Consider the following 21113-nt stretch of genomic DNA (forward strand, 5'->3'; position numbering starts at 1 on the left):
GGCTTCCTCTCCGGCCTTTATTCACCTCCCGTGTAGCTGTGAGTGTGTGAGCCTGCAGGGCCCCATGGAATTGCCTAGAAGTAGGCTGAATCGCTGCAAGGGCTGAACAGCAGTATCGGGCAGGCTCGGGCAACGCGCGGCCCGTTCGGGTTATCGCTTCTCGGCCTTTTGGCTAAGATCAAGTGTAGTATCTGTTCTTATCAGTTTAATATCTGATACGTCCCCTATCTGGGGACCATATATTAAATGGATTTTTAGAACAGGGAGATGGAAATAGAGCTTGCTCTGTCCACTCCACGCATTGACCTGGTATTGCAGTATTTCCAGGACCGGTGCACCCTTTCCTTATGTGTTGACTAAAAGCAGATTCCAAAAGTGTTTTTTGTCTTTGCTATTGTTTCTGTCTTTCTGAAGGGATCTCCCCTTTTAATCCCATTATTTCAACACCTGTTGGACAATGCATGAGTGATAATGAGCTCATTGATTAAATGCAATTAATGAATAGATTGCCACCTCTTGTTGTGTGTCGTCTGTGTTTCTGTGTTTCCGGCATTTCACATTGGAACACCTCATTCACCTTCCTTGTCTTCTCTCCGCCCTCCCTTTTAGGTAAGTTAAAGAGCTGCACCTGAGCCAGCCACTGATTGATTGATTGATTGATTGATTGATTGATTGATTGATTGATTGATTGATTGATTGATTGATGCAGCACAACAGTCAAATAGTGGAGTGGAGTAGGGGAACAGCAAACAGCCAATAAAGCAGCCCGCCCGCTCGCCTGCCCGCCACAATGGACCTACCTGTGTACACTAGATGTATGTGATGGAATGTACTGTCGTCCCTACATTTCAAGAAGAAGTAAGAATTGCAGTTGCAACAAAGCCTTGCTTGCCTACAAAGAGAGCAGCAATTTGGATTTGTTACTATGTTACCTAGAAGAATAACAAACTGTGCAAGGATGGAGGTTGTAGGAGCAAGGAGAAGTTGTCTGTAAAGTTGGTGGATGCCTATTTTCCATTTTGCAGTCCCTTGTCTCCCTCTTGTGGCCTCCTGGAGGCAACTAGCTGTGCAAAAAAAAGACAGCCTGGCGGCCGGCTGTTGCAGTGTTGCCCTCTCAGGCAACACTGAGTGACTGACTGAGCCTCACCGTCTTATATAAAGTTCAGACGGAACTTTGCACGTGTCATAGTGGAGCCCTCAGGATTCCAGAGCCAGCTTTCTGACATCATAATGGGGCCTCAGAGATAAAAGCCTGGGCCCAGGCAGTGTTGGTCAGTGCTGCTCAGCAGGCAGCACTGGACTGGACTGGATTACAGCTGATACAAGGTGTGAAGGAACAAGGGGTGGCTGTGGGCATGCACTTGCTGCCGCTGCCAGTGTTTATCTGCATGGCAGCAGGGCATTTGGGCGTTGCCAGGAAGGCGTTTTTATGTAGATTCCTCCTCTTTCAGCACTGCATTGTGGTGCAAGCAAAAGAAGCAAATCCTGTCTGGCTTCCTCTCCGGCCTTTATTCACCTCCCGTGTAGCTGTGAGTGTGTGAGCCTGCAGGGCCCCATGGAATTGCCTAGAAGTAGGCTGAATCGCTGCAAGGGCTGAACAGCAGTATCGGGCAGGCTCGGGCAACGCGCGGCCCGTTCGGGTTATCGCTTCTCGGCCTTTTGGCTAAGATCAAGTGTAGTATCTGTTCTTATCAGTTTAATATCTGATACGTCCCCTATCTGGGGACCATATATTAAATGGATTTTTAGAACAGGGAGATGGAAATAGAGCTTGCTCTGTCCACTCCACACATTGACCTGGTATTGCAGTATTTCCAGGACCGGTGCACCCTTTCCTTATGTGTTGACTAAAAGCAGATTCCAAAAGTGTTTTTTGTCTTTGCTATTGTTTCTGTCTTTCTGAAGGGATCTCCCCTTTTAATCCCATTATTTCAACACCTGTTGGACAATGCATGAGTGATAATGAGCTCATTGATTAAATGCAATTAATGAATAGATTGCCACCTCTTGTTGTGTGTCGTCTGTGTTTCTGTGTTTCCGGCATTTCACATTGGAACACCTCATTCACCTTCCTTGTCTTCTCTCCGCCCTCCCTTTTAGGTAAGTTAAAGAGCTGCACCTGAGCCAGCCACTGATTGATTGATTGATTGATTGATTGATTGATTGATTGATTGATGCAGCACAACAGTCAAATAGTGGAGTGGAGTAGGGGAACAGCAAACAGCCAATAAAGCAGCCCGCCCGCTCGCCTGCCCGCCACAATGGACCTACCTGTGTACACTAGATGGATGTGATGGAATGTACTGTCGTCCCTACATTTCAAGAAGAAGTAAGAATTGCAGTTGCAACAAAGCCTTGCTTGCCTACAAAGAGAGCAGCAATTTGGATTTGTTACTATGTTACCTAGAAGAATAACAAACTGTGCAAGGATGGAGGTTGTAGGAGCAAGGAGAAGTTGTCTGTAAAGTTGGTGGATGCCTATTTTCCATTTTGCAGTCCCTTGTCTCCCTCTTGTGGCCTCCTGGAGGCAACTAGCTGTGCAAAAAAAAGACAGCCTGGCGGCCGGCTGTTGCAGTGTTGCCCTCTCAGGCAACACTGAGTGACTGACTGAGCCTCACCGTCTTATATAAAGTTCAGACGGAACTTTGCACGTGTCATAGTGGAGCCCTCAGGATTCCAGAGCCAACTTTCTGACATCATAATGGGGCCTCAGAGATAAAAGCCTGGGCCCAGGCAGTGTTGGTCAGTGCTGCTCAGCAGGCAGCACTGGACTGGACTGGATTACAGCTGATACAAGGTGTGAAGGAACAAGGGGTGGCTGTGGGCATGCACTTGCTGCCGCTGCCAGTGTTTATCTGCATGGCAGCAGGGCATTTGGGCGTTGCCAGGAAGGCGTTTTTATGTAGATTCCTCCTCTTTCAGCACTGCATTGTGGTGCAAGCAAAAGAAGCAAATCCTGTCTGGCTTCCTCTCCGGCCTTTATTCACCTCCCGTGTAGCTGTGAGTGTGTGAGCCTGCAGGGCCCCATGGAATTGCCTAGAAGTAGGCTGAATCGCTGCAAGGGCTGAACAGCAGTATCGGGCAGGCTCGGGCAACGCGCGGCCCGTTCGGGTTATCGCTTCTCGGCCTTTTGGCTAAGATCAAGTGTAGTATCTGTTCTTATCAGTTTAATATCTGATACGTCCCCTATCTGGGGACCATATATTAAATGGATTTTTAGAACAGGGAGATGGAAATAGAGCTTGCTCTGTCCACTCCACGCATTGACCTGGTATTGCAGTATTTCCAGGACCGGTGCACCCTTTCCTTATGTGTTGACTAAAAGCAGATTCCAAAAGTGTTTTTTGTCTTTGCTATTGTTTCTGTCTTTCTGAAGGGATCTCCCCTTTTAATCCCATTATTTCAACACCTGTTGGACAATGCATGAGTGATAATGAGCTCATTGATTAAATGCAATTAATGAATAGATTGCCACCTCTTGTTGTGTGTCGTCTGTGTTTCTGTGTTTCCGGCATTTCACATTGGAACACCTCATTCACCTTCCTTGTCTTCTCTCCGCCCTCCCTTTTAGGTAAGTTAAAGAGCTGCACCTGAGCCAGCCACTGATTGATTGATTGATTGATTGATTGATTGATTGATTGATTGATTGATGCAGCACAACAGTCAAATAGTGGAGTGGAGTAGGGGAACAGCAAACAGCCAATAAAGCAGCCCGCCCGCTCGCCTGCCCGCCACAATGGACCTACCTGTGTACACTAGATGGATGTGATGGAATGTACTGTCGTCCCTACATTTCAAGAAGAAGTAAGAATTGCAGTTGCAACAAAGCCTTGCTTGCCTACAAAGAGAGCAGCAATTTGGATTTGTTACTATGTTACCTAGAAGAATAACAAACTGTGCAAGGATGGAGGTTGTAGGAGCAAGGAGAAGTTGTCTGTAAAGTTGGTGGATGCCTATTTTCCATTTTGCAGTCCCTTGTCTCCCTCTTGTGGCCTCCTGGAGGCAACTAGCTGTGCAAAAAAAAGACAGCCTGGCGGCCGGCTGTTGCAGTGTTGCCCTCTCAGGCAACACTGAGTGACTGACTGAGCCTCACCGTCTTATATAAAGTTCAGACGGAACTTTGCACGTGTCATAGTGGAGCCCTCAGGATTCCAGAGCCTGCTTTCTGACATCATAATGGGGCCTCAGAGATAAAAGCCTGGGCCCAGGCAGTGTTGGTCAGTGCTGCTCAGCAGGCAGCACTGGACTGGACTGGATTACAGCTGATACAAGGTGTGAAGGAACAAGGGGTGGCTGTGGGCATGCACTTGCTGCCGCTGCCAGTGTTTATCTGCATGGCAGCAGGGCATTTGGGCGTTGCCAGGAAGGCGTTTTTATGTAGATTCCTCCTCTTTCAGCACTGCATTGTGGTGCAAGCAAAAGAAGCAAATCCTGTCTGGCTTCCTCTCCGGCCTTTATTCACCTCCCGTGTAGCTGTGAGTGTGTGAGCCTGCAGGGCCCCATGGAATTGCCTAGAAGTAGGCTGAATCGCTGCAAGGGCTGAACAGCAGTATCGGGCAGGCTCGGGCAACGCGCGGCCCGTTCGGGTTATCGCTTCTCGGCCTTTTGGCTAAGATCAAGTGTAGTATCTGTTCTTATCAGTTTAATATCTGATACGTCCCCTATCTGGGGACCATATATTAAATGGATTTTTAGAACAGGGAGATGGAAATAGAGCTTGCTCTGTCCACTCCACGCATTGACCTGGTATTGCAGTATTTCCAGGACCGGTGCACCCTTTCCTTATGTGTTGACTAAAAGCAGATTCCAAAAGTGTTTTTTGTCTTTGCTATTGTTTCTGTCTTTCTGAAGGGATCTCCCCTTTTAATCCCATTATTTCAACACCTGTTGGACAATGCATGAGTGATAATGAGCTCATTGATTAAATGCAATTAATGAATAGATTGCCACCTCTTGTTGTGTGTCGTCTGTGTTTCTGTGTTTCCGGCATTTCACATTGGAACACCTCATTCACCTTCCTTGTCTTCTCTCCGCCCTCCCTTTTAGGTAAGTTAAAGAGCTGCACCTGAGCCAGCCACTGATTGATTGATTGATTGATTGATTGATTGATTGATGCAGCACAACAGTCAAATAGTGGAGTGGAGTAGGGGAACAGCAAACAGCCAATAAAGCAGCCCGCCCGCTCGCCTGCCCGCCACAATGGACCTACCTGTGTACACTAGATGGATGTGATGGAATGTACTGTCGTCCCTACATTTCAAGAAGAAGTAAGAATTGCAGTTGCAACAAAGCCTTGCTTGCCTACAAAGAGAGCAGCAATTTGGATTTGTTACTATGTTACCTAGAAGAATAACAAACTGTGCAAGGATGGAGGTTGTAGGAGCAAGGAGAAGTTGTCTGTAAAGTTGGTGGATGCCTATTTTCCATTTTGCAGTCCCTTGTCTCCCTCTTGTGGCCTCCTGGAGGCAACTAGCTGTGCAAAAAAAAGACAGCCTGGCGGCCGGCTGTTGCAGTGTTGCCCTCTCAGGCAACACTGAGTGACTGACTGAGCCTCACCGTCTTATATAAAGTTCAGACGGAACTTTGCACGTGTCATAGTGGAGCCCTCAGGATTCCAGAGCCAGCTTTCTGACATCATAATGGGGCCTCAGAGATAAAAGCCTGGGCCCAGGCAGTGTTGGTCAGTGCTGCTCAGCAGGCAGCACTGGACTGGACTGGATTACAGCTGATACAAGGTGTGAAGGAACAAGGGGTGGCTGTGGGCATGCACTTGCTGCCGCTGCCAGTGTTTATCTGCATGGCAGCAGGGCATTTGGGCGTTGCCAGGAAGGCGTTTTTATGTAGATTCCTCCTCTTTCAGCACTGCATTGTGGTGCAAGCAAAAGAAGCAAATCCTGTCTGGCTTCCTCTCCGGCCTTTATTCACCTCCCGTGTAGCTGTGAGTGTGTGAGCCTGCAGGGCCCCATGGAATTGCCTAGAAGTAGGCTGAATCGCTGCAAGGGCTGAACAGCAGTATCGGGCAGGCTCGGGCAACGCGCGGCCCGTTCGGGTTATCGCTTCTCGGCCTTTTGGCTAAGATCAAGTGTAGTATCTGTTCTTATCAGTTTAATATCTGATACGTCCCCTATCTGGGGACCATATATTAAATGGATTTTTAGAACAGGGAGATGGAAATAGAGCTTGCTCTGTCCACTCCACGCATTGACCTGGTATTGCAGTATTTCCAGGACCAGTGCACCCTTTCCTTATGTGTTGACTAAAAGCAGATTCCAAAAGTGTTTTTTGTCTTTGCTATTGTTTCTGTCTTTCTGAAGGGATCTCCCCTTTTAATCCCATTATTTCAACACCTGTTGGACAATGCATGAGTGATAATGAGCTCATTGATTAAATGCAATTAATGAATAGATTGCCACCTCTTGTTGTGTGTCGTCTGTGTTTCTGTGTTTCCGGCATTTCACATTGGAACACCTCATTCACCTTCCTTGTCTTCTCTCCGCCCTCCCTTTTAGGTAAGTTAAAGAGCTGCACCTGAGCCAGCCACTGATTGATTGATTGATTGATTGATTGATTGATTGATTGATTGATTGATGCAGCACAACAGTCAAATAGTGGAGTGGAGTAGGGGAACAGCAAACAGCCAATAAAGCAGCCCGCCCGCTCGCCTGCCCGCCACAATGGACCTACCTGTGTACACTAGATGGATGTGATGGAATGTACTGTCGTCCCTACATTTCAAGAAGAAGTAAGAATTGCAGTTGCAACAAAGCCTTGCTTGCCTACAAAGAGAGCAGCAATTTGGATTTGTTACTATGTTACCTAGAAGAATAACAAACTGTGCAAGGATGGAGGTTGTAGGAGCAAGGAGAAGTTGTCTGTAAAGTTGGTGGATGCCTATTTTCCATTTTGCAGTCCCTTGTCTCCCTCTTGTGGCCTCCTGGAGGCAACTAGCTGTGCAAAAAAAAGACAGCCTGGCGGCCGGCTGTTGCAGTGTTGCCCTCTCAGGCAACACTGAGTGACTGACTGAGCCTCACCGTCTTATATAAAGTTCAGACGGAACTTTGCACGTGTCATAGTGGAGCCCTCAGGATTCCAGAGCCAGCTTTCTGACATCATAATGGGGCCTCAGAGATAAAAGCCTGGGCCCAGGCAGTGTTGGTCAGTGCTGCTCAGCAGGCAGCACTGGACTGGACTGGATTACAGCTGATACAAGGTGTGAAGGAACAAGGGGTGGCTGTGGGCATGCACTTGCTGCCGCTGCCAGTGTTTATCTGCATGGCAGCAGGGCATTTGGGCGTTGCCAGGAAGGCGTTTTTATGTAGATTCCTCCTCTTTCAGCACTGCATTGTGGTGCAAGCAAAAGAAGCAAATCCTGTCTGGCTTCCTCTCCGGCCTTTATTCACCTCCCGTGTAGCTGTGAGTGTGTGAGCCTGCAGGGCCCCATGGAATTGCCTAGAAGTAGGCTGAATCGCTGCAAGGGCTGAACAGCAGTATCGGGCAGGCTCGGGCAACGCGCGGCCCGTTCGGGTTATCGCTTCTCGGCCTTTTGGCTAAGATCAAGTGTAGTATCTGTTCTTATCAGTTTAATATCTGATACGTCCCCTATCTGGGGACCATATATTAAATGGATTTTTAGAACAGGGAGATGGAAATAGAGCTTGCTCTGTCCACTCCACGCATTGACCTGGTATTGCAGTATTTCCAGGACCGGTGCACCCTTTCCTTATGTGTTGACTAAAAGCAGATTCCAAAAGTGTTTTTTGTCTTTGCTATTGTTTCTGTCTTTCTGAAGGGATCTCCCCTTTTAATCCCATTATTTCAACACCTGTTGGACAATGCATGAGTGATAATGAGCTCATTGATTAAATGCAATTAATGAATAGATTGCCACCTCTTGTTGTGTGTCGTCTGTGTTTCTGTGTTTCCGGCATTTCACATTGGAACACCTCATTCACCTTCCTTGTCTTCTCTCCGCCCTCCCTTTTAGGTAAGTTAAAGAGCTGCACCTGAGCCAGCCACTGATTGATTGATTGATTGATTGATTGATTGATTGATTGATTGATTGATTGATTGATGCAGCACAACAGTCAAATAGTGGAGTGGAGTAGGGGAACAGCAAACAGCCAATAAAGCAGCCCGCCCGCTCGCCTGCCCGCCACAATGGACCTACCTGTGTACACTAGATGGATGTGATGGAATGTACTGTCGTCCCTACATTTCAAGAAGAAGTAAGAATTGCAGTTGCAACAAAGCCTTGCTTGCCTACAAAGAGAGCAGCAATTTGGATTTGTTACTATGTTACCTAGAAGAATAACAAACTGTGCAAGGATGGAGGTTGTAGGAGCAAGGAGAAGTTGTCTGTAAAGTTGGTGGATGCCTATTTTCCATTTTGCAGTCCCTTGTCTCCCTCTTGTGGCCTCCTGGAGGCAACTAGCTGTGCAAAAAAAAGACAGCCTGGCGGCCGGCTGTTGCAGTGTTGCCCTCTCAGGCAACACTGAGTGACTGACTGAGCCTCACCGTCTTATATAAAGTTCAGACGGAACTTTGCACGTGTCATAGTGGAGCCCTCAGGATTCCAGAGCCAGCTTTCTGACATCATAATGGGGCCTCAGAGATAAAAGCCTGGGCCCAGGCAGTGTTGGTCAGTGCTGCTCAGCAGGCAGCACTGGACTGGACTGGATTACAGCTGATACAAGGTGTGAAGGAACAAGGGGTGGCTGTGGGCATGCACTTGCTGCCGCTGCCAGTGTTTATCTGCATGGCAGCAGGGCATTTGGGCGTTGCCAGGAAGGCGTTTTTATGTAGATTCCTCCTCTTTCAGCACTGCATTGTGGTGCAAGCAAAAGAAGCAAATCCTGTCTGGCTTCCTCTCCGGCCTTTATTCACCTCCCGTGTAGCTGTGAGTGTGTGAGCCTGCAGGGCCCCATGGAATTGCCTAGAAGTAGGCTGAATCGCTGCAAGGGCTGAACAGCAGTATCGGGCAGGCTCGGGCAACGCGCGGCCCGTTCGGGTTATCGCTTCTCGGCCTTTTGGCTAAGATCAAGTGTAGTATCTGTTCTTATCAGTTTAATATCTGATACGTCCCCTATCTGGGGACCATATATTAAATGGATTTTTAGAACAGGGAGATGGAAATAGAGCTTGCTCTGTCCACTCCACGCATTGACCTGGTATTGCAGTATTTCCAGGACCGGTGCACCCTTTCCTTATGTGTTGACTAAAAGCAGATTCCAAAAGTGTTTTTTGTCTTTGCTATTGTTTCTGTCTTTCTGAAGGGATCTCCCCTTTTAATCCCATTATTTCAACACCTGTTGGACAATGCATGAGTGATAATGAGCTCATTGATTAAATGCAATTAATGAATAGATTGCCACCTCTTGTTGTGTGTCGTCTGTGTTTCTGTGTTTCCGGCATTTCACATTGGAACACCTCATTCACCTTCCTTGTCTTCTCTCCGCCCTCCCTTTTAGGTAAGTTAAAGAGCTGCACCTGAGCCAGCCACTGATTGATTGATTGATTGATTGATTGATTGATTGATTGATTGATTGATTGATGCAGCACAACAGTCAAATAGTGGAGTGGAGTAGGGGAACAGCAAACAGCCAATAAAGCAGCCCGCCCGCTCGCCTGCCCGCCACAATGGACCTACCTGTGTACACTAGATGGATGTGATGGAATGTACTGTCGTCCCTACATTTCAAGAAGAAGTAAGAATTGCAGTTGCAACAAAGCCTTGCTTGCCTACAAAGAGAGCAGCAATTTGGATTTGTTACTATGTTACCTAGAAGAATAACAAACTGTGCAAGGATGGAGGTTGTAGGAGCAAGGAGAAGTTGTCTGTAAAGTTGGTGGATGCCTATTTTCCATTTTGCAGTCCCTTGTCTCCCTCTTGTGGCCTCCTGGAGGCAACTAGCTGTGCAAAAAAAAGACAGCCTGGCGGCCGGCTGTTGCAGTGTTGCCCTCTCAGGCAACACTGAGTGACTGACTGAGCCTCACCGTCTTATATAAAGTTCAGACGGAACTTTGCACGTGTCATAGTGGAGCCCTCAGGATTCCAGAGCCAGCTTTCTGACATCATAATGGGGCCTCAGAGATAAAAGCCTGGGCCCAGGCAGTGTTGGTCACTGCTGCTCAGCAGGCAGCACTGGACTGGACTGGATTACAGCTGATACAAGGTGTGAAGGAACAAGGGGTGGCTGTGGGCATGCACTTGCTGCCGCTGCCAGTGTTTATCTGCATGGCAGCAGGGCATTTGGGCGTTGCCAGGAAGGCGTTTTTATGTAGATTCCTCCTCTTTCAGCACTGCATTGTGGTGCAAGCAAAATAAGCAAATCCTGTCTGGCTTCCTCTCCGGCCTTTATTCACCTCCCGTGTAGCTGTGAGTGTGTGAGCCTGCAGGGCCCCATGGAATTGCCTAGAAGTAGGCTGAATCGCTGCAAGGGCTGAACAGCAGTATCGGGCAGGCTCGGGCAACGCGCGGCCCGTTCGGGTTATCGCTTCTCGGCCTTTTGGCTAAGATCAAGTGTAGTATCTGTTCTTATCAGTTTAATATCTGATACGTCCCCTATCTGGGGACCATATATTAAATGGATTTTTAGAACAGGGAGATGGAAATAGAGCTTGCTCTGTCCACTCCACGCATTGACCTGGTATTGCAGTATTTCCAGGACCGGTGCACCCTTTCCTTATGTGTTGACTAAAAGCAGATTCCAAAAGTGTTTTTTGTCTTTGCTATTGTTTCTGTCTTTCTGAAGGGATCTCCCCTTTTAATCCCATTATTTCAACACCTGTTGGACAATGCATGAGTGATAATGAGCTCATTGATTAAATGCAATTAATGAATAGATTGCCACCTCTTGTTGTGTGTCGTCTGTGTTTCTGTGTTTCCGGCATTTCACATTGGAACACCTCATTCACCTTCCTTGTCTTCTCTCCGCCCTCCCTTTTAGGTAAGTTAAAGAGCTGCACCTGAGCCAGCCACTGATTGATTGATTGATTGATTGATTGATTGATTGATTGATTGATTGATTGATTGATGCAGCACAACAGTCAAATAGTGGAGTGGAGTAGGGGAACAGCAAACAGCCAATAAAGCAGCCCGCCCGCTCGCCTGCCCGCCACAATGGACCTACCTGTGTACACTAGATGGATGTGATGGAATGTACTGTCGTCCCTACATTTCAAGAAGAAGTAAGAATTGCAGTTGCAACAAAGCCTTGCTTGCCTACAAAGAGAGCAGCAATTTGGATTTGTTACTATGTTACCTAGAAGAATAACAAACTGTGCAAGGATGGAGGTTGTAGGAGCAAGGAGAAGTTGTCTGTAAAGTTGGTGGATGCCTATTTTCCATTTTGCAGTCCCTTGTCTCCCTCTTGTGGCCTCCTGGAGGCAACTAGCTGTGCAAAAAAAAGACAGCCTGGCGGCCGGCTGTTGCAGTGTTGCCCTCTCAGGCAACACTGAGTGACTGACTGAGCCTCACCGTCTTATATAAAGTTCAGACGGAACTTTGCACGTGTCATAGTGGAGCCCTCAGGATTCCAGAGCCAGCTTTCTGACATCATAATGGGGCCTCAGAGATAAAAGCCTGGGCCCAGGCAGTGTTGGTCAGTGCTGCTCAGCAGGCAGCACTGGACTGGACTGGATTACAGCTGATACAAGGTGTGAAGGAACAAGGGGTGGCTGTGGGCATGCACTTGCTGCCGCTGCCAGTGTTTATCTGCATGGCAGCAGGGCATTTGGGCGTTGCCAGGAAGGCGTTTTTATGTAGATTCCTCCTCTTTCAGCACTGCATTGTGGTGCAAGCAAAAGAAGCAAATCCTGTCTGGCTTCCTCTGCGGCCTTTATTCACCTCCCGTGTAGCTGTGAGTGTGTGAGCCTGCAGGGCCCCATGGAATTGCCTAGAAGTAGGCTGAATCGCTGCAAGGGCTGAACAGCAGTATCGGGCAGGCTCGGGCAACGCGCGGCCCGTTCGGGTTATCGCTTCTCGGCCTTTTGGCTAAGATCAAGTGTAGTATCTGTTCTTATCAGTTTAATATCTGATACGTCCCCTATCTGGGGACCATATATTAAATGGATTTTTAGAACAGGGAGATGGAAATAGAGCTTGCTCTGTCCACTCCACGCATTGACCTGGTATTGCAGTATTTCCAGGACCGGTGCACCCTTTCCTTATGTGTTGACTAAAAGCAGATTCCAAAAGTGTTTTTTGTCTTTGCTATTGTTTCTGTCTTTCTGAAGGGATCTCCCCTTTTAATCCCATTATTTCAACACCTGTTGGACAATGCATGAGTGATAATGAGCTCATTGATTAAATGCAATTAATGAATAGATTGCCACCTCTTGTTGTGTGTCGTCTGTGTTTCTGTGTTTCCGGCATTTCACATTGGAACACCTCATTCACCTTCCTTGTCTTCTCTCCGCCCTCCCTTTTAGGTAAGTTAAAGAGCTGCACCTGAGCCAGCCACTGATTGATTGATTGATTGATTGATTGATTGATTGATTGATTGATTGATTGATTGATGCAGCACAACAGTCAAATAGTGGAGTGGAGTAGGGGAACAGCAAACAGCCAATAAAGCAGCCCGCCCGCTCGCCTGCCCGCCACAATGGACCTACCTGTGTACACTAGATGGATGTGATGGAATGTACTGTCGTCCCTACATTTCAAGAAGAAGTAAGAATTGCAGTTGCAACAAAGCCTTGCTTGCCTACAAAGAGAGCAGCAATTTGGATTTGTTACTATGTTACCTAGAAGAATAACAAACTGTGCAAGGATGGAGGTTGTAGGAGCAAGGAGAAGTTGTCTGTAAAGTTGGTGGATGCCTATTTTCCATTTTGCAGTCCCTTGTCTCCCTCTTGTGGCCTCCTGGAGGCAACTAGCTGTGCAAAAAAAAGACAGCCTGGCGGCCGGCTGTTGCAGTGTTGCCCTCTCAGGCAACACTGAGTGACTGACTGAGCCTCACCGTCTTATATAAAGTTCAGACGGAACTTTGCACGTGTCATAGTGGAGCCCTCAGGATTCCAGAGCCAGCTTTCTGACATCATAATGGGGCCTCAGAGATAAAAGCCTGGGCCCAGGCAGTGTTGGTCAGTGCTGCTCAGCAGGCAGCACTGGACTGGACTGGATTACAGCTGATACAAGGTGTGAAGGAACAAGGGGTGGCTGTGGGCATGCACTTGCTGCCGCTGCCAGTGTTTATCTGCATGGCAGCAGGGCATTTGGGCGTTGCCAGGAAGGCGTTTTTATGTAGATTCCTCCTCTTTCAGCACTGCATTGTGGTGCAAGCAAAAGAAGCAAATCCTGTCTGGCTTCCTCTCCGGCCTTTATTCACCTCCCGTGTAGCTGTGAGTGTGTGAGCCTGCAGGGCCCCATGGAATTGCCTAGAAGTAGGCTGAATCGCTGCAAGGGCTGAACAGCAGTATCGGGCAGGCTCGGGCAACGCGCGGCCCGTTCGGGTTATCGCTTCTCGGCCTTTTGGCTAAGATCAAGTGTAGTATCTGTTCTTATCAGTTTAATATCTGATACGTCCCCTATCTGGGGACCATATATTAAATGGATTTTTAGAACAGGGAGATGGAAATAGAGCTTGCTCTGTCCACTCCACGCATTGACCTGGTATTGCAGTATTTCCAGGACCGGTGCACCCTTTCCTTATGTGTTGACTAAAAGCAGATTCCAAAAGTGTTTTTTGTCTTTGCTATTGTTTCTGTCTTTCTGAAGGGATCTCCCCTTTTAATCCCATTATTTCAACACCTGTTGGACAATGCATGAGTGATAATGAGCTCATTGATTAAATGCAATTAATGAATAGATTGCCACCTCTTGTTGTGTGTCGTCTGTGTTTCTGTGTTTCCGGCATTTCACATTGGAACACCTCATTCACCTTCCTTGTCTTCTCTCCGCCCTCCCTTTTAGGTAAGTTAAAGAGCTGCACCTGAGCCAGCCACTGATTGATTGATTGATTGATTGATTGATTGATTGATTGATGCAGCACAACAGTCAAATAGTGGAGTGGAGTAGGGGAACAGCAAACAGCCAATAAAGCAGCCCGCCCGCTCGCCTGCCCGCCACAATGGACCTACCTGTGTACACTAGATGGATGTGATGGAATGTACTGTCGTCCCTACATTTCAAGAAGAAGTAAGAATTGCAGTTGCAACAAAGCCTTGCTTGCCTACAAAGAGAGCAGCAATTTGGATTTGTTACTATGTTACCTAGAAGAATAACAAACTGTGCAAGGATGGAGGTTGTAGGAGCAAGGAGAAGTTGTCTGTAAAGTTGGTGGATGCCTATTTTCCATTTTGCAGTCCCTTGTCTCCCTCTTGTGGCCTCCTGGAGGCAACTAGCTGTGCAAAAAAAAGACAGCCTGGCGGCCGGCTGTTGCAGTGTTGCCCTCTCAGGCAACACTGAGTGACTGACTGAGCCTCACCGTCTTATATAAAGTTCAGACGGAACTTTGCACGTGTCATAGTGGAGCCCTCAGGATTCCAGAGCCAGCTTTCTGACATCATAATGGGGCCTCAGAGATAAAAGCCTGGGCCCAGGCAGTGTTGGTCAGTGCTGCTCAGCAGGCAGCACTGGACTGGACTGGATTACAGCTGATACAAGGTGTGAAGGAACAAGGGGTGGCTGTGGGCATGCACTTGCTGCCGCTGCCAGTGTTTATCTGCATGGCAGCAGGGCATTTGGGCGTTGCCAGGAAGGCGTTTTTATGTAGATTCCTCCTCTTTCAGCACTGCATTGTGGTGCAAGCAAAAGAAGCAAATCCTGTCTGGCTTCCTCTCCGGCCTTTATTCACCTCCCGTGTAGCTGTGAGTGTGTGAGCCTGCAGGGCCCCATGGAATTGCCTAGAAGTAGGCTGAATCGCTGCAAGGGCTGAACAGCAGTATCGGGCAGGCTCGGGCAACGCGCGGCCCGTTCGGGTTATCGCTTCTCGGCCTTTTGGCTAAGATCAAGTGTAGTATCTGTTCTTATCAGTTTAATATCTGATACGTCCCCTATCTGGGGACCATATATTAAATGGATTTTTAGAACAGGGAGATGGAAATAGAGCTTGCTCTGTCCACTCCACGCATTGACCTGGTATTGCAGTATTTCCAGGACCGGTGCACCCTTTCCTTATGTGTTGACTAAAAGCAGATTCCAAAAGTGTTTTTTGTCTTTGCTATTGTTTCTGTCTTTCTGAAGGGATCTCCCCTTTTAATCCCATTATTTCAACACCTGTTGGACAATGCATGAGTGATAATGAGCTCATTGATTAAATGCAATTAATGAATAGATTGCCACCTCTTGTTGTGTGTCGTCTGTGTTTCTGTGTTTCCGGCATTTCACATTGGAACACCTCATTCACCTTCCTTGTCTTCTCTCCGCCCTCCCTTTTAGGTAAGTTAAAGAGCTGCACCTGAGCCAGCCACTGATTGATTGATTGATTGATTGATTGATTGATGCAGCACAACAGTCAAATAGTGGAGTGGAGTAGGGGAACAGCAAACAGCCAATAAAGCAGCCCGCCCGCTCGCCTGCCCGCCACAATGGACCTACCTGTGTACACTAGATGGATGTGATGGAATGTACTGTCGTCCCTACATTTCAAGAAGAAGTAAGAATTGCAGTTGCAACAAAGCCTTGCTTGCCTACAAAGAGAGCAGCAATTTGGATTTGTTACTATGTTACCTAGAAGAATAACAAACTGTGCAAGGATGGAGGTTGTAGGAGCAAGGAGAAGTTGTCTGTAAAGTTGGTGGATGCCTATTTTCCATTTTGCAGTCCCTTGTCTCCCTCTTGTGGCCTCCTGGAGGCAACTAGCTGTGCAAAAAAAAGACAGCCTGGCGGCCGGCTGTTGCAGTGTTGCCCTCTCAGGCAACACTGAGTGACTGACTGAGCCTCACCGTCTTATATAAAGTTCAGACGGAACTTTGCACGTGTCATAGTGGAGCCCTCAGGATTCCAGAGCCAGCTTTCTGACATCATAATGGGGCCTCAGAGATAAAAGCCTGGGCCCAGGCAGTGTTGGTCAGTGCTGCTCAGCAGGCAGCACTGGACTGGACTGGATTACAGCTGATACAAGGTGTGAAGGAACAAGGGGTGGCTGTGGGCATGCACTTGCTGCCGCTGCCAGTGTTTATCTGCATGGCAGCAGGGCATTTGGGCGTTGCCAGGAAGGCGTTTTTATGTAGATTCCTCCTCTTTCAGCACTGCATTGTGGTGCAAGCAAAAGAAGCAAATCCTGTCTGGCTTCCTCTCCGGCCTTTATTCACCTCCCGTGTAGCTGTGAGTGTGTGAGCCTGCAGGGCCCCATGGAATTGCCTAGAAGTAGGCTGAATCGCTGCAAGGGCTGAACAGCAGTATCGGGCAGGCTCGGGCAACGCGCGGCCCGTTCGGGTTATCGCTTCTCGGCCTTTTGGCTAAGATCAAGTGTAGTATCTGTTCTTATCAGTTTAATATCTGATACGTCCCCTATCTGGGGACCATATATTAAATGGATTTTTAGAACAGGGAGATGGAAATAGAGCTTGCTCTGTCCACTCCACGCATTGACCTGGTATTGCAGTATTTCCAGGACCGGTGCACCCTTTCCTTATGTGTTGACTAAAAGCAGATTCCAAAAGTGTTTTTTGTCTTTGCTATTGTTTCTGTCTTTCTGAAGGGATCTCCCCTTTTAATCCCATTATTTCAACACCTGTTGGACAATGCATGAGTGATAATGAGCTCATTGATTAAATGCAATTAATGAATAGATTGCCACCTCTTGTTGTGTGTCGTCTGTGTTTCTGTGTTTCCGGCATTTCACATTGGAACACCTCATTCACCTTCCTTGTCTTCTCTCCGCCCTCCCTTTTAGGTAAGTTAAAGAGCTGCACCTGAGCCAGCCACTGATTGATTGATTGATTGATTGATTGATTGATTGATTGATTGATTGATTGATTGATGCAGCACAACAGTCAAATAGTGGAGTGGAGTAGGGGAACAGCAAACAGCCAATAAAGCAGCCCGCCCGCTCGCCTGCCCGCCACAATGGACCTACCTGTGTACACTAGATGGATGTGATGGAATGTACTGTCGTCCCTACATTTCAAGAAGAAGTAAGAATTGCAGTTGCAACAAAGCCTTGCTTGCCTACAAAGAGAGCAGCAATTTGGATTTGTTACTATGTTACCTAGAAGAATAACAAACTGTGCAAGGATGGAGGTTGTAGGAGCAAGGAGAAGTTGTCTGTAAAGTTGGTGGATGCCTATTTTCCATTTTGCAGTCCCTTGTCTCCCTCTTGTGGCCTCCTGGAGGCAACTAGCTGTGCAAAAAAAAGACAGCCTGGCGGCCGGCTGTTGCAGTGTTGCCCTCTCAGGCAACACTGAGTGACTGACTGAGCCTCACCGTCTTATATAAAGTTCAGACGGAACTTTGCACGTGTCATAGTGGAGCCCTCAGGATTCCAGAGCCAGCTTTCTGACATCATAATGGGGCCTCAGAGATAAAAGCCTGGGCCCAGGCAGTGTTGGTCAGTGCTGCTCAGCAGGCAGCACTGGACTGGACTGGATTACAGCTGATACAAGGTGTGAAGGAACAAGGGGTGGCTGTGGGCATGCACTTGCTGCCGCTGCCAGTGTTTATCTGCATGGCAGCAGGGCATTTGGGCGTTGCCAGGAAGGCGTTTTTATGTAGATTCCTCCTCTTTCAGCACTGCATTGTGGTGCAAGCAAAAGAAGCAAATCCTGTCTGGCTTCCTCTGCGGCCTTTATTCACCTCCCGTGTAGCTGTGAGTGTGTGAGCCTGCAGGGCCCCATGGAATTGCCTAGAAGTAGGCTGAATCGCTGCAAGGGCTGAACAGCAGTATCGGGCAGGCTCGGGCAACGCGCGGCCCGTTCGGGTTATCGCTTCTCGGCCTTTTGGCTAAGATCAAGTGTAGTATCTGTTCTTATCAGTTTAATATCTGATACGTCCCCTATCTGGGGACCATATATTAAATGGATTTTTAGAACAGGGAGATGGAAATAGAGCTTGCTCTGTCCACTCCACGCATTGACCTGGTATTGCAGTATTTCCAGGACCGGTGCACCCTTTCCTTATGTGTTGACTAAAAGCAGATTCCAAAAGTGTTTTTTGTCTTTGCTATTGTTTCTGTCTTTCTGAAGGGATCTCCCCTTTTAATCCCATTATTTCAACACCTGTTGGACAATGCATGAGTGATAATGAGCTCATTGATTAAATGCAATTAATGAATAGATTGCCACCTCTTGTTGTGTGTCGTCTGTGTTTCTGTGTTTCCGGCATTTCACATTGGAACACCTCATTCACCTTCCTTGTCTTCTCTCCGCCCTCCCTTTTAGGTAAGTTAAAGAGCTGCACCTGAGCCAGCCACTGATTGATTGATTGATTGATTGATTGATTGATTGATTGATTGATTGATGCAGCACAACAGTCAAATAGTGGAGTGGAGTAGGGGAACAGCAAACAGCCAATAAAGCAGCCCGCCCGCTCGCCTGCCCGCCACAATGGACCTACCTGTGTACACTAGATGGATGTGATGGAATGTACTGTCGTCCCTACATTTCAAGAAGAAGTAAGAATTGCAGTTGCAACAAAGCCTTGCTTGCCTACAAAGAGAGCAGCAATTTGGATTTGTTACTATGTTACCTAGAAGAATAACAAACTGTGCAAGGATGGAGGTTGTAGGAGCAAGGAGAAGTTGTCTGTAAAGTTGGTGGATGCCTATTTTCCATTTTGCAGTCCCTTGTCTCCCTCTTGTGGCCTCCTGGAGGCAACTAGCTGTGCAAAAAAAAGACAGCCTGGCGGCCGGCTGTTGCAGTGTTGCCCTCTCAGGCAACACTGAGTGACTGACTGAGCCTCACCGTCTTATATAAAGTTCAGACGGAACTTTGCACGTGTCATAGTGGAGCCCTCAGGATTCCAGAGCCAGCTTTCTGACATCATAATGGGGCCTCAGAGATAAAAGCCTGGGCCCAGGCAGTGTTGGTCAGTGCTGCTCAGCAGGCAGCACTGGACTGGACTGGATTACAGCTGATACAAGGTGTGAAGGAACAAGGGTTGGCTGTGGGCATGCACTTGCTGCCGCTGCCAGTGTTTATCTGCATGGCAGCAGGGCATTTGGGCGTTGCCAGGAAGGCGTTTTTATGTAGATTCCTCCTCTTTCAGCACTGCATTGTGGTGCAAGCAAAAGAAGCAAATCCTGTCTGGCTTCCTCTCCGGCCTTTATTCACCTCCCGTGTAGCTGTGAGTGTGTGAGCCTGCAGGGCCCCATGGAATTGCCTAGAAGTAGGCTGAATCGCTGCAAGGGCTGAACAGCAGTATCGGGCAGGCTCGGGCAACGCGCGGCCCGTTCGGGTTATCGCTTCTCGGCCTTTTGGCTAAGATCAAGTGTAGTATCTGTTCTTATCAGTTTAATATCTGATACGTCCCCTATCTGGGGACCATATATTAAATGGATTTTTAGAACAGGGAGATGGAAATAGAGCTTGCTCTGTCCACTCCACGCATTGACCTGGTATTGCAGTATTTCCAGGACCGGTGCACCCTTTCCTTATGTGTTGACTAAAAGCAGATTCCAAAAGTGTTTTTTGTCTTTGCTATTGTTTCTGTCTTTCTGAAGGGATCTCCCCTTTTAATCCCATTATTTCAACACCTGTTGGACAATGCATGAGTGATAATGAGCTCATTGATTAAATGCAATTAATGAATAGATTGCCACCTCTTGTTGTGTGTCGTCTGTGTTTCTGTGTTTCCGGCATTTCACATTGGAACACCTCATTCACCTTCCTTGTCTTCTCTCCGCCCTCCCTTTTAGGTAAGTTAAAGAGCTGCACCTGAGCCAGCCACTGATTGATTGATTGATTGATTGATTGATTGATTGATTGATTGATTGATTGATTGATGCAGCACAACAGTCAAATAGTGGAGTGGAGTAGGGGAACAGCAAACAGCCAATAAAGCAGCCCGCCCGCTCGCCTGCCCGCCACAATGGACCTACCTGTGTACACTAGATGGATGTGATGGAATGTACTGTCGTCCCTACATTTCAAGAAGAAGTAAGAATTGCAGTTGCAACAAAGCCTTGCTTGCCTACAAAGAGAGCAGCAATTTGGATTTGTTACTATGTTACCTAGAAGAATAACAAACTGTGCAAGGATGGAGGTTGTAGGAGCAAGGAGAAGTTGTCTGTAAAGTTGGTGGATGCCTATTTTCCATTTTGCAGTCCCTTGTCTCCCTCTTGTGGCCTCCTGGAGGCAACTAGCTGTGCAAAAAAAAGACAGCCTGGCGGCCGGCTGTTGCAGTGTTGCCCTCTCAGGCAACACTGAGTGACTGACTGAGCCTCACCGTCTTATATAAAGTTCAGACGGAACTTTGCACGTGTCATAGTGGAGCCCTCAGGATTCCAGAGCCAGCTTTCTGACATCATAATGGGGCCTCAGAGATAAAAGCCTGGGCCCAGGCAGTGTTGGTCAGTGCTGCTCAGCAGGCAGCACTGGACTGGACTGGATTACAGCTGATACAAGGTGTGAAGGAACAAGGGGTGGCTGTGGGCATGCACTTGCTGCCGCTGCCAGTGTTTATCTGCATGGCAGCAGGGCATTTGGGTGTTGCCAGGAAGGCGTTTTTATGTAGATTCCTCCTCTTTCAGCACTGCATTGTGGTGCAAGCAAAAGAAGCAAATCCTGTCTGGCTTCCTCTCCGGCCTTTATTCACCTCCCGTGTAGCTGTGAGTGTGTGAGCCTGCAGGGCCCCATGGAATTGCCTAGAAGTAGGCTGAATCGCTGCAAGGGCTGAACAGCAGTATCGGGCAGGCTCGGGCAACGCGCGGCCCGTTCGGGTTATCGCTTCTCGGCCTTTTGGCTAAGATCAAGTGTAGTATCTGTTCTTATCAGTTTAATATCTGATACGTCCCCTATCTGGGGACCATATATTAAATGGATTTTTAGAACAGGGAGATGGAAATAGAGCTTGCTCTGTCCACTCCACGCATTGACCTGGTATTGCAGTATTTCCAGGACCGGTGCACCCTTTCCTTATGTGTTGACTAAAAGCAGATTCCAAAAGTGTTTTTTGTCTTTGCTATTGTTTCTGTCTTTCTGAAGGGATCTCCCCTTTTAATCCCATTATTTCA

The 21113-nt window shown here is 47.8% G+C and overlaps 15 non-coding genes across 15 annotated transcripts; all 15 read left to right on the top strand.

Annotated features, from left to right (window-relative positions):
* Positions 1-152: 152 nt before the first annotated feature.
* Positions 153-343, top strand: LOC142714096 (U2 spliceosomal RNA). Its single transcript, XR_012870304.1, has one exon. It is a non-coding gene; the product is annotated as a U2 spliceosomal RNA (small nuclear RNA).
* A 1300-nt stretch (positions 344-1643) lies between these two features.
* Positions 1644-1834, top strand: LOC142714125 (U2 spliceosomal RNA). The gene has a single exon (XR_012870330.1). It is a non-coding gene; the product is annotated as a U2 spliceosomal RNA (small nuclear RNA).
* A 1280-nt stretch (positions 1835-3114) lies between these two features.
* LOC142714097 (U2 spliceosomal RNA) lies at positions 3115-3305 on the top strand. The gene has a single exon (XR_012870305.1). It is a non-coding gene; the product is annotated as a U2 spliceosomal RNA (small nuclear RNA).
* A 1284-nt stretch (positions 3306-4589) lies between these two features.
* Positions 4590-4780, top strand: LOC142714098 (U2 spliceosomal RNA). The gene has a single exon (XR_012870306.1). It is a non-coding gene; the product is annotated as a U2 spliceosomal RNA (small nuclear RNA).
* A 1272-nt stretch (positions 4781-6052) lies between these two features.
* On the top strand, positions 6053-6243 carry LOC142714084 (U2 spliceosomal RNA). Its single transcript, XR_012870293.1, has one exon. It is a non-coding gene; the product is annotated as a U2 spliceosomal RNA (small nuclear RNA).
* Positions 6244-7527: 1284 nt separating this feature from the next.
* On the top strand, positions 7528-7718 carry LOC142714099 (U2 spliceosomal RNA). Its single transcript, XR_012870307.1, has one exon. It is a non-coding gene; the product is annotated as a U2 spliceosomal RNA (small nuclear RNA).
* A 1292-nt stretch (positions 7719-9010) lies between these two features.
* LOC142714100 (U2 spliceosomal RNA) lies at positions 9011-9201 on the top strand. The gene has a single exon (XR_012870308.1). It is a non-coding gene; the product is annotated as a U2 spliceosomal RNA (small nuclear RNA).
* Positions 9202-10489: 1288 nt separating this feature from the next.
* On the top strand, positions 10490-10680 carry LOC142714102 (U2 spliceosomal RNA). Its single transcript, XR_012870309.1, has one exon. It is a non-coding gene; the product is annotated as a U2 spliceosomal RNA (small nuclear RNA).
* A 1292-nt stretch (positions 10681-11972) lies between these two features.
* Positions 11973-12163, top strand: LOC142714104 (U2 spliceosomal RNA). The gene has a single exon (XR_012870311.1). It is a non-coding gene; the product is annotated as a U2 spliceosomal RNA (small nuclear RNA).
* Positions 12164-13455: 1292 nt separating this feature from the next.
* On the top strand, positions 13456-13646 carry LOC142714105 (U2 spliceosomal RNA). The gene has a single exon (XR_012870312.1). It is a non-coding gene; the product is annotated as a U2 spliceosomal RNA (small nuclear RNA).
* A 1276-nt stretch (positions 13647-14922) lies between these two features.
* On the top strand, positions 14923-15113 carry LOC142714106 (U2 spliceosomal RNA). Its single transcript, XR_012870313.1, has one exon. It is a non-coding gene; the product is annotated as a U2 spliceosomal RNA (small nuclear RNA).
* A 1268-nt stretch (positions 15114-16381) lies between these two features.
* Positions 16382-16572, top strand: LOC142714107 (U2 spliceosomal RNA). The gene has a single exon (XR_012870314.1). It is a non-coding gene; the product is annotated as a U2 spliceosomal RNA (small nuclear RNA).
* A 1292-nt stretch (positions 16573-17864) lies between these two features.
* On the top strand, positions 17865-18055 carry LOC142714108 (U2 spliceosomal RNA). The gene has a single exon (XR_012870315.1). It is a non-coding gene; the product is annotated as a U2 spliceosomal RNA (small nuclear RNA).
* Positions 18056-19339: 1284 nt separating this feature from the next.
* On the top strand, positions 19340-19530 carry LOC142714109 (U2 spliceosomal RNA). Its single transcript, XR_012870316.1, has one exon. It is a non-coding gene; the product is annotated as a U2 spliceosomal RNA (small nuclear RNA).
* A 1292-nt stretch (positions 19531-20822) lies between these two features.
* LOC142714110 (U2 spliceosomal RNA) lies at positions 20823-21013 on the top strand. The gene has a single exon (XR_012870317.1). It is a non-coding gene; the product is annotated as a U2 spliceosomal RNA (small nuclear RNA).
* Positions 21014-21113: the final 100 nt, after the last annotated feature.

This window comes from Rhinoderma darwinii, unplaced genomic scaffold (genome assembly GCF_050947455.1).
Source record: "Rhinoderma darwinii isolate aRhiDar2 unplaced genomic scaffold, aRhiDar2.hap1 Scaffold_4402, whole genome shotgun sequence".
Classification (NCBI taxonomy): Eukaryota; Metazoa; Chordata; class Amphibia; order Anura; family Rhinodermatidae; genus Rhinoderma; species Rhinoderma darwinii.